The sequence below is a fragment of the Lactuca virosa genome, chromosome 3 (genome assembly GCF_052849685.1).
Source record: "Lactuca virosa cultivar CGN04683 chromosome 3, Lactuca_virosa_CGN04683_v6, whole genome shotgun sequence".
Classification (NCBI taxonomy): Eukaryota; Viridiplantae; Streptophyta; class Magnoliopsida; order Asterales; family Asteraceae; genus Lactuca; species Lactuca virosa.
The window spans coordinates 138095259-138113772 of NC_136428.1; the positions used below are offsets into that span (position 1 = coordinate 138095259).

At 33.0% G+C, this 18514-nt stretch overlaps 1 long non-coding RNA gene across 3 annotated transcripts; it reads right to left on the reverse strand.

Moving 5' to 3' along the window:
* Positions 1-8248: 8248 nt before the first annotated feature.
* LOC145166618 (uncharacterized) lies at positions 8249-14131 on the reverse strand. Of its 3 annotated transcripts, none has more exons than XR_013740631.1 (6): positions 13620-14131; positions 13316-13535; positions 11688-11788; positions 10451-10755; positions 8985-9139; positions 8249-8485 (listed from the first exon to the last, which is right to left on the reverse strand). It is a non-coding gene; the product is annotated as an uncharacterized LOC145166618 (long non-coding RNA). The 3 variants fall into 3 exon arrangements; XR_013740632.1 differs by having other exon boundaries at positions 8249-8480; positions 9041-9139; positions 13620-14130; XR_013740630.1 differs by having other exon boundaries at positions 9041-9139; positions 13620-14128.
* Between the last annotated feature and the right edge of the window lie 4383 nt (positions 14132-18514).

Here is an 18514-nt window from a genome sequence, read left to right on the forward strand (position 1 = left end):
TGTCATGCCATATCATGTTGGTGATTTGTTTCACTAATTGTATTTAAGTGTAATGGGTTGACTTGTTGACCAAAATCAATCTTGATGAATATTAAACAAGTAAGGAAGGTGCAGAGTGCACACTTGTTTAAGTTTATTCAAGATTAAAAGTAGACTGTCATTTAGGAGCGAAGCCCCTGAACAAACGGGGGTCCGGGGGCAGTGCCCCTGGGAGCGGTGTCCAAGGGGCAGATCCCTGTCAAAATTGTATTAAAAATGCATCAGAAATCCAAAATTTGAATATTTGACCCGTTTTTTGGCTTTGCATTAATCCTTACAGAAAACCCAGATTTGTGACAGTTTTTGACTGTTGGAAAACTGTTTTATGACAGTTTTGACAGTTTTCAGACAAAGGAGGTATTTAACCAATTTTTGGTCTGGTTTTTGGTACTCACGAAATTGATACATCTCATTCTCTGTTCTGAATCTCTTCTAAGTCTAATCCAATCAAAGATTAGGAAGTACCACCCAAATACTTTGATTTGGAAGTGAAATCACAATTCTCAGAATATTCAAGTGCCTTTGTTACCCCGAAATTCTAACATATCATGTTGTAATGAAATGAAGGGGAGATAAGAAATTGAATCCACATGAACTCCTATTCTAGTAATATTTTAAAGTGAAGTGAAATGCATACCAATAACTGAAGTCATGTATGTTTTAGTTGAACTATTTTGTTAGTTATCTTGTGTAAATGTTTTAGGCTGTCAATTTTGGAATTCAATAGCTCAAAAGCATGCTAGGAATGAAGCGGTGAGTCAAAAATGTTCCAAGCTGTTTAGATTGCTTTGATATTTGAATTTTTTTTTAATAATTAAAATTTGCCATCTTTGTAAAGACACATCTCATCTGTAATATCATGTGTTTGATAAAATTCTCAATTGACATCTCTCATCATTTGGTATAATTGCTCATCATATAATCCAGAATAGAAATATATTTTGTATATTTGAATGACTTAAATAGGGTAAGGGGTATATAAAATGATGTCGACCCAAGTTATACCCCAAATATCATATTAACTAGGTGTGTAGCCACACGTTGTGTGAGAATATGTATTGTGTGGTAAAATTCACAGATGTAGTATTTGAAAATATGAAGTCATTATAATAATTATTCATTGTAAAACATGTAAATAACAAATAAATAAAACAGAAACAAATATAAAAATTATACCAACAAAATTTTACATAATTTGTTGTTTGGGGGATGTGTGTATGGCATTTTCCTTGTTTTCCAGTAGTGAGTTTTAAAAGTACAGAAATCTACATTGACTAGCTCATTAGAAGTATATCAATAGTCATTGACATATTTGTTTAGTACTACAAACATATGTGAAGTTTCTTAACAAAAAGGCATTCAAATGAATACATATTGACACAACGTATATAAGGAACTTAAAAAAAAGTACAATAGGGACCTCGTGGCATACAACCGAAACGACTCCCGCTAGATAGCCGGCCCTATGGAGTAAAGGGAAGTGCAGATCTGGAGTGTTTGGACGATAAATAAAGGCTTTGCAGCAAGCGGAGTTGTATCGAAATTGAATTTTCCGGAGCATAGCTCAGATAAGGTATATTAACATGAGAAAAGACGCAGTAGGGGAAAGTTAATCATACCTAGTTCAAAGAAAATTCCATCAAATAAAAGGAGTTTACATTTCTGACGAAAGCGCACTATATCAGGCAAGAGATGTCAATTCAAAGCAGATCCTTCATTAACCGATTTGAAACTTGTTGCATTGTTGGTCTTTCATGTGGATTGGAGTTCAAACATGCTCTTGAGAGACTCAAAACCAACTTAACTTGTTTCTCAACCTGGGATAAGGGAGGAGGTATCCGACTATCTCCCACATTTGCTGGCACCAAATAATCATCATCATCAGGCAATGTTGGTAAAGATGTTATGAGATCTCCTGGATGCTTTCCCATTATCACTTCTAGTGCAACAACTCCATAGCTATACACATCGCATTTCTCATTTGCCACCATTGTATAAGCAAGCTCTACATCCAAAGAAACATGAGATAAAAACAAAAAAAGCTATATCAACCCCACAAGATTCTAACATAGATACATATATGTACATATACATATTTATATATATCATAAAAGTTAAGAAGATGTAGAACTACAATCACAAGATAGTGTTACCTGGCGCGATGTAACCATAGGTGCCTGCAATTGCAGTCCAGTTGGATGTATCAAGCTTTAAAAGCTTGGACATGCCAAAATTAGAAATATGCACCTCATAATCAGAATCAAGAAGGATGTTGGCTATGGATATGTCTCTATGAATTATAGGAGGTGAGCAATCGTGATGCATATAAGCCAAACCATTAGCTATACCCTTTACAATATTTACTCTTTTCAACCAATCTAGTTCTTTTGCTAAGACATCGCTTCTTAAGATTGATCCAAGGCTTCCATTTTCAAGGTATTCATAAATCAAAAATGAGTGGCAAACGTGGGAGCAATATCCATAGAGTTTCACTATGTTTCGATGCCTTATGTTCGTTAATGCTCGTACCTCATTAAGGAATCCATTATGATCAACATTCTCAGATCCTAAGTGAAGTTTCTTGACCGCTACCATGTTTTCAGGTTGTAGCTCGGCTTTGTACACAGTCCCATGTCCTCCGGTCCCAATACAGTATGCTTCATCAAAATCATTTGTTTCCTTCAAGATATCAACATACACTACTTTTCCATCAAAACTTGTAATAGAGAAATAATCACCACTTTCTTCGTCGAATGGTTTTTGTGGAAACTTTTTCTTTTGTTGTCGATAAGCAATGAGGCCATACGTGAATACACCAAGTAAAATAGCCCCGATAAGAGGGAGCATAATTACAAGGATAGGGTTATGATGAAAGGGATCATTTTTCTTCTTCATAATTCGATTTGGATAAAGTTTCACTCCCTTAACATTCCCACACCAATCTGGATTGCTTTCTAAGGACACATTCACAATGTTAGGGCAAAGGGGGACTGGACCTGCGAGCTCATTGTAAGAAAGATTGATATCAATCCCCTGACGAAAACTTGTAAAAGCATCAGGAATAGAACCAAATAGTCTGTTGTGAGAAAGATCCAAATTTTGCAAACTTTGCAAACTTTGAACTTCAGATGGTATCTCTTTTGTGATAAAATTCTGAGATAAATCAAGTTCCGTAAGATGAACTAATTTACCAATCTCGGATGGAATTTTCTCACTGAACTTGTTATTACTAAGATTCAAGTAGTGGATTTGTGCCCATTGACCAATACTTGTTGGAATCGACCCATTCAATCTATTTTTGGATAGATCGAGTACTTCAAGGAGTTGACAAAATCCAAGCTCCAGAGGTATAACACCTGAAAGTTGGTTGCCAGCCAAGTACAGTTCCCACATACTTTTCATCTTCCCAAACTCCTTTGGGATCTCTCCAACCAAATGATTTGAAGACATATTAAGTCTTCGTAGTTGAGTTAAATTTCCAAACTCTGGAGGAATAGAACCACTAATTTGATTGTTGTTCACCTGGAAATCAGAGAGAGACTTCAACTTCCCAAGTTCACTCGGAATGGGACCAGCAAGCTCATTGTGAGACATATAAAGGAGAATCAAAGATGTCAAATCACCAAATGATGAAGGAATAAAACCACTAAGCTGATTTTTCCGCAATGAAAGATGAGTGAGAGAATTCAACTTCCCAAGTTCACTAGGAATGGAACCCGATAATTTATTACCAGCGAGGCTCAACTTCTGTAAGTTGATAAGGTTTTCTAATGATGAAGGAATAGAACCATTAAGTTGATTGTAGCCCATCTGAAGATCAATGAGTGACTTCAAATTCCCAAGCTCAATAGGAATGGAACAAGCGAGTTGATTGTAGAACAAATAAAGGACATTCAAAGATGTTGTGACAACCCGAAACTTTTTCCGTTATCCTTACTCAATTTCCGTTAATCAAATTTGGGTTTTTATTTAGTTCCGTCAAATTTGATAGTTTGGGAAGGACTTTGCGTCTAAATAAATCAATTCGGATTTATTTCCGTTCACGTTAGTATTATTTTTTTGACTAACGGAATATTCTAAACTCAGTTTGATCGAGTTTCGTATTCGAAAACGAGGTTTTCTAAGTCAAAGCATAGCATTCGGGCCAAATAATTCTTCAAGTGGAGTATACGGCCGCAAACTTGGTTTACGACCGTAAACATGGTTTACGACCGTAAACCCTCCACCCCACCCCTTGACCGTAAACTCACCCCTATATAAGGGATGAGTGGCCTTCATTTATCACTTTTCACACTCCAGAAGCTTACTCTCTCTCTCTCTCTCTCTACAAAATTTCGAATTTGCTCAAGGATCCTCAAGAATGTAAGTGATTCTTCACATTGATTGTGTTTCTAACTCATTTCTAGTGGCAAATCCATGTTCCTAGCTCATAAATCTCATATTTTTCTAGATTTTCTCTCTCACCAAGAACACCAAGAACACACACTAGTGTTTTTGGACTCTAACCACCCTTTCAAGCTTCCATTTCGTAAGTACTCTACCCTTAGCTTGTTGGATACAAGAATCTCTTGCTGAACATCTAGAAATCGTGACCAAAAGAGTGTTTATGGTCAAGGCAATCTCTCTTGACCGTAAACTCTATTTATAGGGTGCAAAGTTGCCACAACACCCTCCTAAGCCTAAAAACGAGGCTTAGAAAACTTCCAGAAGGCTAGAAAGGGGATTTGAAACACCGAAAATCGCACTTTTCGCCAAGTGTTTACGGCCGTAAACACCTTGACCGTAAACCCAGGGACCGTAAACACCTGGACCGTAAACCCAGGGACCGTAAACATCTGGACCGTAAACCCATGGACAGTAAACTCCTTTTACGACCGCAAACTCCCATTTTTCCAATCACATGCGATTCTAACACTTAGTTTTAAGTGTTTCCTAGTCCCTAAGGTGGTTTCCTTCCATAACGAATAGTGTTATGCCCTCACCTAATGTATATATGTACTTCTACATGCTAAATAGGATCCGTTTGTGTCCGAGGCTTTATTTGACACTCATCAATTCCTAACAACTTACACTCGAATCCCACGTCAAAACTGTGAGTTCATACCCTTACGCTTTTTCTGAGTTTTTCATGTTTTCAGGGGGGTGGGGGGAATACAAGCAAAAGTACAAGGAGACTTGTGCTCAAATTATCTCATTTTACATAGCATGATTTTATGTTCAGTATGCTTTTAACTCAGAAAACCGGTTTACCAATCGATTAAGAAAATCAACTCGTAGAAACAGTTTTCAAATCTAAAGCAAGAAACTTGTGAATCACGTAATAATATGTATTATCTTATAAAGGATTCATGTAAATCATAAGCAGGATTTTCGTACTATTACTTGTAAATTTGTTAGGCTAAGTTTGAGACATGTCCTTGGTAACACTCCATCGGATTCGTGAGTGGAGGACTACGACTTATAACCAGAATCTCTTGGAGGGAGAGCGTGACTATTGTGTATAGATCTATATGGGACTGACTATCCCGCACCCTCGCTGCTAGCTACAGCGGAACCATTAGGTTCAGGGGTGACAAAGTCATAAAAGATACTGGCCCCCGTTTCGTGCCTTATCCAGTCTAAGTATGGTTATGGCACTCATAACTTAGGTAACGAGAATTTACGTTTGTAATAATGAAACGAGTGAACTAACCTCAAAGTAATAACCGATTTGATTACTAGAGGGCATCAGTAACGCCCTTAGGATCTAGTTCACTACCTATTTTTATTAGTTTTATTTATGTAATAAGGCTAATACGTCTCACAGCGAATAACCAGAGTTTTTCAAAGAAACTACATCTATCGATACAAGTATGACAGATACTTGTACACCTCGTATCAGAATCGATAATCAGCTATCAACTTTTAAGGAAAAATATAGGATTTTCCTGGGATAACTTAACCTTTCATAAACAGACTGCTTAACGCATAACTAATGGTTAATCAAACCTCTTTCATAAGAAAATATAGGATTTTCTTGGGAAACAACTTTTCAAAGAATCAAAGAAACATTTCTTTCACCAGAATTAAACGCTTATGAACTCACCAGCTTTATGCTGATATTTTAAACTGCTTGTATTCTCATGGCATCAATAAACAGGTACTCATGCCAACTTTTGGGGAAGATGGAACCTCCTGAAGTCACGACTTTTACTTTTGCTATATACTGTTATGTATAAACCACGTTTTTGAACAATGTAAATATTCATATTATGATGTAATGGTTGTGTTTACTTCGCTTACTATGATACAATTGTTGTGATACTACGCATGACGTCCTCCGCCCCGGAATGTTTCCGCCATCGGTTTCGGGGTGTGATAGATTGGTATCAGAGCTATTGTTTATAGTGAACTAAGTATACCGAACCTTACATGGTATACAACTATAAACACAAAGGGGCTGAAGTGCTTTGAACTAAAAGTATACTTTTAATATATAAGTATTTTTACAAAGAATATACAAGTATACCCGAGTATCAGAATCCGTGTCATGAGTAGAACAAAACAAAAGTATTTTGGATGTTGGACACTGCGGTTAAACCTGGGCAGTTATGTAATCATGTCTAGGGTCAATATAGCCGGATCAAAAATATTTATTCGAGACATGACCAACATGTGCTTCGGAGTGACTTTGGTGTTGCAACAGGCCTAAAACTTACCCAGTATCCATTCAACAAGGTTTTAAAAGAACAAAACATGCAACTTAAAATACTATAGGAGTATTTTAGTCAGAGCTGAATACATTTGTAGAAATTCATTCCTAGTGTTGCTACCTATTCGTTTCTTAGCGATAACTTACTTGCATTAGTAACCTTTCTTTGCTTATCGCTTGGTAGAACACTTTATTATCAGGATGAGATATATTCTGTTTCATATATCTTGAGGACTTACCATCCTCTTCTTCCTGATTATTTCTAGAACAAGATGCCTCCCCGAAAAAGACATATCAGAAGAAACGACGACGCTCCACCACCACCACCGCCCCCTCAGTTTGATCCCGCTATGTTCCAGGCAGCTGTTACTGCTGTTGTGGCTGCCGCGATGTCACAGATGAATCCTGGCAGATCTGGTGGACAGGGAGGTGGTACGCATCCCCAAAATCATGAAGGTGGTCAGGGACACCAAAAGGAGTGCTCCTATAAGGACTTCATGAACGCAAAACCCACATCTTTCGACGACAAAGGAGGAGTTATTGCCCTGACTCAATGGTTCGAGAAGATCGAGTCCATTTTCGAAATCTGTTCCTGTTCTGAAGTCAACAAAGTAAAATTCGCCAAAGAAGTTTGGACAGGAGTCTGATCTCGGGTGGGATGGGGCCAAATAAGTTGTTTAGACTGAGATCAAAATGTGTAAGATTGTGTAGCAAAGAGAATGAAAATCGATGAAGCGTACCCTTTAATCCAGATGATGTGAGGTTCAACTTTTGAATGCTTCCATCAGCATTGCAAACTACTCCAAACCAAGAAGTGCATGGAACCGATGCACTGGAATTCAAAGAGAGTGGAATCCATGAAGAGAGCACAGAGTTTTTTGGGATTTCAAGGCTTGCTTTCCATTTAAGAAGAGCATTGGCTTCCTCCAAAGAAGCAGAAGCAAAATTTTGTATGGGGGTGAGTGTGATGATTAATAGAGGTAGAGAGAAACATAAGAAGTTTGAAAAAGACATTATTTGCCTTGCCATGTTGATGTTAATAAAAAAGAAATGGTTTGCATGTCCTAATTTATACTTGAACTACCTTTTTCTCCTGTCTTCTTTTTCACGTGCTCGAAAAGGAAATTTGGACAATTTTATATTTTCCCACAAGGTGTCTCTTTTAGAACAATAAACTTGGTTGTATTATAATTACAAAAAGACAACACGCGGTATTATATGTTATTGTCGGATTTAACAGCGTAATAATATAACTTAACTTCATTATTTAAACATATATATATATATATATATATATATATATATATATATATATATATATATATATATATATATATATATATATATATATATATATATATATATATATAGGGAGTGGTTCAAATGAGAACCACAAAAGATTAAAAACCCTAAGAACCCTCATTTCATAAACAAATATGTATTGATATGTATTGTGAATATTACTAAATATGTTCAAATCTCAATTTTTTTCTTTTTGGTAAGAAAATGGCAAAATCGTAAAAAAAAATAGTCTATTATATTCATTCATTCATATTTCAACACAAAATTTATATAAAATACAAATTTATACTGTCAATTTAAATTTTAATACACAAAATTTACAATTAATACATTCAACTATACACTAACTCAAAAATTCAGAGAATTGTCAAACCCAAACGCTACCATCGCCACCACCACCACACGTCGCCACCAACCACTTGCATCGCAACCATTCTTTCTTACAAATCTGATCTGCATATAAAATAATGCAACGACAAGTTAAATACTACATTCATAGTTTAATAATCCTATTAATTTACTCATTTTGAATTTAATAAAAAAGAATTATAAAAACTAAAGAATTCTTACATAAGGATACAACACAAAAATAAATATATTTGCAAGAATATTTATACAAAAAACATTCACAGCAAAATGCAGTCAATTCACATCTTATTATAGTCAATTACCGTTTAAGACGTAAAATTTATAGCTTAATATAATAAATTAACAATTTAATAAACAAAAATGTCATATTCTTAACTAAAAACTTACTTTTATACCTTCAGATATGGAGACTAATGCTTCTTTCAAAGTTTAATTTACACGATATTCACAGTTTAAATTTTATATAATTTATTTAAATTAAAGAAAATCATATATGTGTATAATGCTTCTTTCTTCATATATTATAGCATATTTCAGTGGAAAACATTAAAAAAACGTATATATAATCATAAAAGATGATAACTTATTTGAAATCAGCGAAGAAGATGAAGATGGGTGAAAAATTGAACATATCCTTACTCTACCACCACCACTAGCATCACCATCGCCAACTACGATACGCTACCATCAACCATCTCGATCATCATCCATCGGTGCCAACACCGCCCACATCCTTCCCTAAAAAACCAAATTTGGATAAAAAAAAAATTAGAATTCACAATTTAACTCATCATTTCAGCTAGTAATTCACAACTCACTTTAATATTTCAACCTTTAACTTATACGAGACTCCCAGTTTAAAATTAAAATATTTCATTCAAAATTAGAGAAAATCATATATGTGTATAATGTTTCTTTTATCTCGTATTAAGTTCATAAAAAACACAGCTTGATACAATTAATTTATAGCTTAATACAATCAATTCACAACTTAATACAACGAATTCACGGTTTAATACATCAAATTAAAACTTAGTATATTAAATATATAGTTTAATATACAAAATCCACCACTTAATACAGTTAATTAATAACTTAATATAGTCAATTCACAGCTTAATACAATCAATTCACAATTTAATACATAAATTTCACATCTTAGTGAAAAATTTACAATTTAATGCATAAAAATTATGCATTCACAACCATATTCTCAACTTAATAGACTTGTTCATAACTAACTCACAACTTAAAACTTATAAAACTCATGAATTCACTGTTTAACATATATTTTCTTATAAATAACAGTTAACACAAAATTCATTATAACTTCACAACTTAATACAATCAATTCACAGTTTAAACAGAAAATTCACAACTTAATGCAGTAAGTTTACAGTTTAAAACACAAAAATCATAATTTAATACACAAAATTCATAGCTTAATATAGTCAATTCACAGTTTAAACAAAAAATTTATAACTTAATGCAGTTAATTCAAAGTTTAAAACATAAAACCATAACTTAATACACAAATTTCACAACTTAATACAACAAAGTCACAACTTAATATATAAAATTTACAGTATAGACTCTCATTAACAGTATTTACAAATTATTCACAACAAATTCACACTTTAATAAAATAATCTAGGACTCATTCACATATTGTAACAAGCAATGTGAGAACCAAGTAAATACTAGAGCCTTGTCCACTATAAGTGATATAGGACCTGTTTTTATCATTTATATTTTGTAAGGCATCCTTCAACACTAAAACAATTTTCAATAAGTTATTCCTACGTATAACATCATAATCTTACGACATGCTTAAACACCACAATTTTTATGCCGACATGAAGGTAATTCAAATATGATATTTAGGATATGAACTATGAAAATGACGTCTAAAAGAAATGGAATAACTATAGTTGAAAATTGATGTATCAATTTCATAAAAAACATAATACGAAAAGTAGGAAAACAATAAAAATGATCTCTGATGTTAGACAACTATACTAATGAGGTCAAACGAATTTGTATAATTACCTTGATTAACGAACGTGACACCGAAGATATGATGATCCATTGACGACGAAGGTGACTGCCTTTAGAAATCACTAAATCAGAAACATCGAATCGTTGTTGATTTTATTGAATCACACATATTTGAGATCTAATTTCGTATCTCGAACATTAACAGAACTTGAATCAGTGGAAGATATCGATCCAAAAACATAACTGGACATAGAATTTTATTGGTAATCGATTGCAGATCCGATATAGAATCTCTTGTCCGATTTAGAATTAGTGATAGAGATAAAGGCGAAACCATTATTCCTTACAAATCAGATCTGCATATAAAGTAATGCAACGACAAGTTAAATATTGCATTCATAGTTTAAGAAACATATTAATTTACTCATTTTGAATTTAACACAAAACAATTATAAAAACTAATGCATTTTTACATAAGTATACAAAACAAAAATAAATTTATTCACAAGAACATCTATACAAAAATTCATACATAAATCAATCATATCTTAACATAAAATTTATAAAAAATTCACAACAAAATGCAGTCAATCACAACTTAATAAAGTCAATTACCGTTTAAGACATAAAATTTACATTTTAATATATAAACTAACAATTTAATAAACAAAATTTCATATTCTTAACTAAAAACTTACATTTATACCTTCAGATCTAGAGGCTAGTGCTTCTTCCAAAGTTTAATTTACACAATATTCACTGTTTAAATTTTATATAATTTATTTAAAATTAGAGAAAATCATATGTGTATACTGCTTCTTTCTTCACATATTTTAAAAGAAAACACAAAATTCATAAAAATTTCATAGCTTAATACAGTCAATTCATAGTTTAAAAGATAAAATTCATAGCTTAATACAATAAATTCACAGTTTAATACACAAAAATTATATATTCACAGTCATATTCTGAACTTAAAATTCACATCTATATGTTCATATCTTGAGGATTTTTTGTGTATTAAATTGTAAATTTATTATATTAATATGTGAATAAAATTTACAACTCAATACACAAAATTTATAGTTTAATACAATACATTCACATCTCATTGACAATTATAATCTCATATTTTAATGTATAAACAACTCACTAATAGTTTACTACATACATAAATAATCGCATGTTTTAGAGACAAACATAAAAAAACATATGTATGAATCATAAAAGATGATAACTTATCTAAAATCAGTGAAGAAGATGAAGATGAGTGAGAAATAGAACATACCCTTACTCTACCACCACCACTAGCATTAACACCACCAACTACCATACGCTGCCATCAACCATCTCGATCACCAACCATCGGGTGCCAACGCTGCCAACATCCTTCCCTCAAAAACCAGATTTGGATAGAAAAATTAGAATTCACAATTTAATTCATCATTTCAGACACTAATTCACCACTTAATTTAATATTTCAACGTTTAATTTACACGATAGTTACAGTTTAAAATTTACATATTTTATTAAAAATTAGAGAAAATCATATACGTGTATAACGTTTCTTTCATCTCATATTAAGTTCATAAAAAGTCACAGCTTAATAATATCAATTCATAGCTTAATACAGTCAATTCACAGCTTAATACAGTCAATTCACATCTTAAATACAGTTAATTCGCAACTTACTATAGTCAATTCACAATACAAAATTCTAAGAATAATATAGTAAATTCATTGTTTATTATACAAAAACTATATATTCACAACCATATTTTCAACTTAAAATTTATATTTATACCTTTAGATCTGGATGCCATCGTTAAAATTTATTACACAATATTTATAGTTAAATTATTCAAAATTTGAGAAAAATCATATATGTATATAATGATTCTTTCATCTCATATTTCAAAAGCAAATAAAAAATTTATAAAAATTTCACAGCTTAATACGGTCAATTCAAACCTTAATACAGTTAAATCACAACTTAATGAACAAAAAACATAGTTTAATATAGTCAATTCACAGCTTAATACAGAAAATTGGCAGCTTAATACAAAAAATTCATAATTTATTAATATGTTTCAGATACTCATTCATAGTATAAAATAGCAGTTCAGACACTCATTCACAATTAACAGTTCAAAACTCATTCACAGTTTAATACTACAACTCAAGTACTAATTAACAATTTAAAGACCTATACTAATCTACTAAAGCATTTCATTAAACACATTTTTATACCAAATTTTAAGGCTATATAATATTTCTTGGTTAAGTTCCACATAGTTAATCTCACATTAAAAATTCATTTACTATATATGTTTGTATAAAGTTGATCATTAAATCAAAGCTTACATTATTTAAAAGGTTATAAAGTATTTTATCGTTAAATATCACATAGTCAATCTCTCACTATAAATACATTTCCTATATATATTAATACGGAATTGATTATTAAATTAAAACTTGTATTATTTAAAAGGTCAAGCAATTGATATTTGTATTAATTACTAATATTTCTAAGCTATTTGATTTTCTATAATTTTAATAATCTATTAAAATTTAATAACCATTTATATAAAAACTTTAATAACAATTTTTATAACTTAGTATCTACTCCATCGAGATAATGAAAATATTTAAGAATGTTTTATTTAGTATTTCTTTATTATTGTTCTCTTATTTTATTCTTTCCAAATACTTTTTTGAGACATTTTATGTGACACTATATTGATGTATCATTTGCTTTTTGTACAGAGTGGACAAGACAATTCACTACACATTTTCAACTTTTGTAGGCATACTTTCCTGTAGGATAACTATTGACTCCATAGACTAATCAAAAGGCTACAAATTTATGGAAAAACAATTGATATTAAATGTAAGGGAGATATAAGCCGTATGTACCTTTCATTTTTAGAGCATCTCCTTTACTCCATCAGAAACATGCACCTCCATTAAATCTTTCTCTTATTGTTCCTTTGACTTTCAATAAAGATCTATATTTGGATCTGATTCTCGATTTCTCTACAATCTCAATAAGATTTTTTATGCAAATGCTAGTTGGTCGATATACAAACAAAATGAGATCTCCAGTTGCCATTTTGTTGGACATGCTCACCGGAATCTGTTAAGCAATCAAAATATGAAACAATTAGAGTGGAGATCATCTCGATCTCAGAAAATATGTGCATATAAACGCACATCTGACCTCTATCATCCATTTGCAGCTATAACATCGCACTAACTTATCACCAACGTTTTCAACACACTGGAGACAACGGTGATATGTAAGAGAGACGGAGGAGACAACGAACTAAGGCAGTGGTAGAGAAGCGATCTGGTGGTCGACGACATTAGCAACGATCGTAGGGAAGTGGCGGTGGGAAGAGACGACTAGCGCGACAACGGTGGTGGTGGTGTTAGGTTTGTTTCTTCGCCGGAGGTAACATAAATCACAGATTTAGATCTCGAGATGGACGACAACGACGTCGACGATGAATCTGGTGGATGAAGCTGAAATAAAAGGTCTGGATGGCGGCATCAGTACCAATTTTGTTTCCGACGAGTCAATTGTGGGGTGAATGGAAGGAAGTGAGAGTTTGATGCTTTTGGAGAGAATGAATCTGATCGATTTTTTAGATCTAGGTTGTAAGATTTGATTATTGTTTGTGAAACTAGGCTGAGATTTGTTGTTATTTACAATCATGCCATTCTTATTTTGTTAAGAAATTGATTAACGAAAAATGCAAATATTTATTTAAAAAATAACATATGCTTAATTACAAGTTATTTTTTGGTTTTCATTTGAATATATATATATATATATATATATATATATATATTTGTTTTATGATAAATGCTAATAGAAGTTTCACTCAAACTGTGTTTTATATCATAATCAGGTCTGTAAGTGATGATTATTATATTAATAATTATCACCTGAAAACCGTGTGAATTGGTCAATAGAGATAGGACATAAGGGCTCCTTAAAAGAATCTAAAAAACAAAAGGACAATATATGTTCATTGAAGGTGTGAGTGAGCGAAAACCGTAAACTAAAGAATAATATTAATACGAAGATAATTAAATAAAAACTGATGGTTCTTATTGTTCCGTGCATCTATTTCATCTGTTAAGTCCCTTTATCTCCTCAAGCGTCTAACACGTCTCATACTTGCACAGACTTAAAAATGAAGATAATTAAATAAAAAGTAAAATACAACTTGTTTCTCATATGTCGACAACTGATTAGTGTACAAAAATCTTTAGAATTCGTCTGCACTCTGCACTGCACATATCACATTAGGTGACCAATTCTTTCTCTTACGGTCCTTGTCTTCATATCTTAGTGACAGAACCCGCAACAGATTTTTTGATGGAACTAAAAGCCTAATATAACTTCGATTAGTTTGTTAGACATCTTAGTGTGTTTACACCATTGACAATACCAATTCCAGATTCATAAGTGCAGAAACCCCAACCAAATCATTTAAATCCTTTATCGATCGCACAAATTCATATTGAATCACACATAAACCGCTGCCAAATCATTTGAATCCATCCAAATCCAAGTCGCTGAAAATTTATCAACTTAAAACAGATTATTCAGGATCGTTGAAGTGAGGCAACAACACATAGTCACATACATTAAGGTGTAATCAATGAAACAAAGAAGAAACTTGAAGCTCCGGTTGGTGTTTTATGGTTCGACGAGATCACGATGGCTACATGATGTTATGAGTATTGTTTGTTAGAGAGGAGAAGACCAACCATAAGAAGGCAATCGTGACTGGAAAGAAGCCTGCAGTGCACTTGTACCTAACGCTATGATGTGAGGTACTCTTGTATTCATTTTACTAATTTCACCTTACAAGGTACAAATTTAGCATGGACCTCATAAATAATCCAAAAAACTTTTTGAGATAACCAAATTTAATCCAAATAGTATTAAATATGAAATAGCACTAACATGAATTTATAGGAAAAAAAAAACAGAATACTAATAACTTAAATATTTTGGTAGAAAATGTTCAATAAAAAAGTGATGCCTACAATATGGTATCTATAAGTAGGGGTGAGCGTGGTGCGGTTCCGTGCGGTTTTTGGCCAAAACCGAACCGAAAACCGCAACTTCGGTTTTTTGAAATTTAGAAACCGCACCGTTCGGTTTTTATGTGGTTCGGTTTTTGCGGTTCGGTTTTTTTGCGGTTTTTTATTGCGGTTTTTTATTGCGGTTTTTGCGGTTCGGTTTTTTTTGCGGTTTTTTGTTATTATTATTTTTTTTGGTTTTCGTTTTGCCTTTTTACTAAAACTCAAGTAACTCGGTGAGTTACTTTGACTCAGATGAGGAATGCTAATCATTTTTTTGGAGATAAACCAATACCATCACCTCTTGGTTTGAAATCAAATTACATAATCACTCATCCAACACGTTTCTAATGCTTGAACATAATACGAATTTAATATAATATTTGTTTCATAGGTACATGTGATAATATCAATTAACGTATTCATAAAAATGATACTATCATCACTAGTACTCATCATATTTAAAAGTTAAAAAATGTCATAAACATTACTAGTTATTGTAACCACTACTGAATGTATGCTTAAAAATATACAATCATCATCTGATAGATAAGATAGATATTTATATTTATAGAAATTTTAATTATCACAAGTTCTTGGTTCTTACAAATATCAACACTTAATATATATATATATATATATATATATATATGCGGTGCAGTTCAGTTTTTTTGCGGTTTTTACGAGACTAGAAACCGCACCGCACCGAGTATTTTCGGTTTTTGCAAAACTAAAAACCGCACCATCGGTTTTCATTTCGGTTTCGGTTTTTTGGTTTCGGTTTATGCGGTTTTTTCGGTTTTTTTGGTTTGCAGTTCGGTTTTTGCTCACCCCTATCACAAAGATGAGGGAATACCTGAAGTGTCAGATGAAGAAGGACCAGAATGAGACATAGATGCAGACATGGCAGTGGGATTAGAAGCCAAATACTGTCTAAAGCTCTCAAACACCTTGGGATCCAATGCAGATGGTGGCATATGTCCAACAGATTCTGTGTCAACTGGTGGAACAGCAGCAACAGCAAACTGTGGAGGACGAGGGGTCCATGGAGGAGTACCAGAGGAACGCGACTGATACTTCTGTTGACCAGACCTATTTTGTTGCCCTGACTGAGGTTGACCAGATTTACCCTTGTTGACTAACAATGGACACTGGGCTTTCCAATGATTCTTCTGTTTGCAGAATGCACACTCATCATAAGCGACTCTTGAAGTTTTTCGAGATTGACTGGAGGAGACAGCAAGCACAGCAGGAGTGGGAGTAGGAGTAGAGGTTGCTTTAAAGAATTGTTCCACGAAGACCTTCAAAATCAGAACGCAAGGCCATCAAGAACTGAACCAAGCGTTGTTCTTCCCTCCTAGCAATGTAAGGCTCAAAATCTTTTAACTCTTTAGATTCAGTAAGAGCCAATTGATCCCAGAGATCAGACATAGCAGCATAGAAATCTTGAATGCTCTGGTCATTCTGTTGAAGGGCACGGATATCATATTCCAATTGGTATTGTTTAGCAAAATTAGACTGAGTATACAGTCTCTCCAAGTGATTCCAAACTTCCTTTGCTGTATCATACTTAGCCAACTGCATACCAATGGACTGAGTAACAGAGTTATTGATCCAAGTAATAACCTTGGAGTTATCAGTCTCCCAAGCATCAAGCAACATATCATAATTCTCAGTTTGAGGCACTGAGGGTTTGGCTTTAGTCCCAGTGACATAGCCCCACATATTCTTCCCACGAAGGAAGTTCTTCATAACGTAACTCCAATACGTATAATTCTTTCCATCCAAATGAGTACTGATTGACTGAAGGGAATCATCCTTTCGAGTCATGTTGATAGTGAATGAATAACCATAATGACAATATAATAATCTGAGAATGAAAGGAGTAACAAACCAGCGGAAGCAATCACTTGAATAACGAATCAACATCAATTATGAACCAACAGCAGCAACGAACCAACAGTAGCAACGAACCGACAGTAGCAACGAACCGACAGCAGCAACAAATCAACAGTAGCAACGAATCAACATATAAAAAAAACGAATACCAGTGATAATGAACGAAAACGGCATGCTACAGTAACCCTAGAAAATTTCGATCCGCGCCACAGATGACTGCTACAAAGACTTCTAACAACGTATCAAACCTCTGCTCTGATACCATGATAACATTGTCATATGATTATATCAAAGAGAAATTACAAGGGTTCTCAGAGAAAAGCATCAAGACTACAAGGAATAAAGCGGATATAAATACTAGCTAGACAAAAACCCTAATGGGCTAAAGACAAAAAAGGGCCCATAAACAAGCGGGCTAATAATATAGACTAACATATTTAGAGCTAGAACTTACCGGGAAGCAGAGGGAATGAAGAGGTGGACATGAACTTTCCTAAAGAAAATGTCTATTCCTTCCCACTACGCGATGAAATGTAATTAAAATTGTGAAATTTCCCTCTTTCATTACAACACCACCACCAGAAAACATTTCAAAAGGAGAGTGAGAAGAACGGGATGGTTAGATGATACATATCGCGGTGTGGGTGATGTAGTGGTATGCAACTGTTATATGAGAGAGATTATAACAGATGCAAGTGTAGGACTGAGAAAAAACCCAAATACACTAGTTAAAGCTAACTTAGCATGTATAAAATCAAATTCAATGGTGTGAGTTAATTTATAAAACCAACAAATTAAACTATTTTTCTTACTATATTAGTGTATAAACTTTAAAGTGAATTTTAATGGAACACAGTTAACAAATATAAATAATATACAACTAGTTCAATATATACACACACACACACACACACACACATATATATATATATATATATATATATATATATATATATATATATATATATATATATATATATATATATATATATATATATATATATATATAAAATCTATTTTTGTTGGGATCTAATGACTATTAAATAGGAGAATATATAGATTAATAATTGTTATGGAAAAATATTTACAATCCAATTTGGTTTGATTTATACCCTA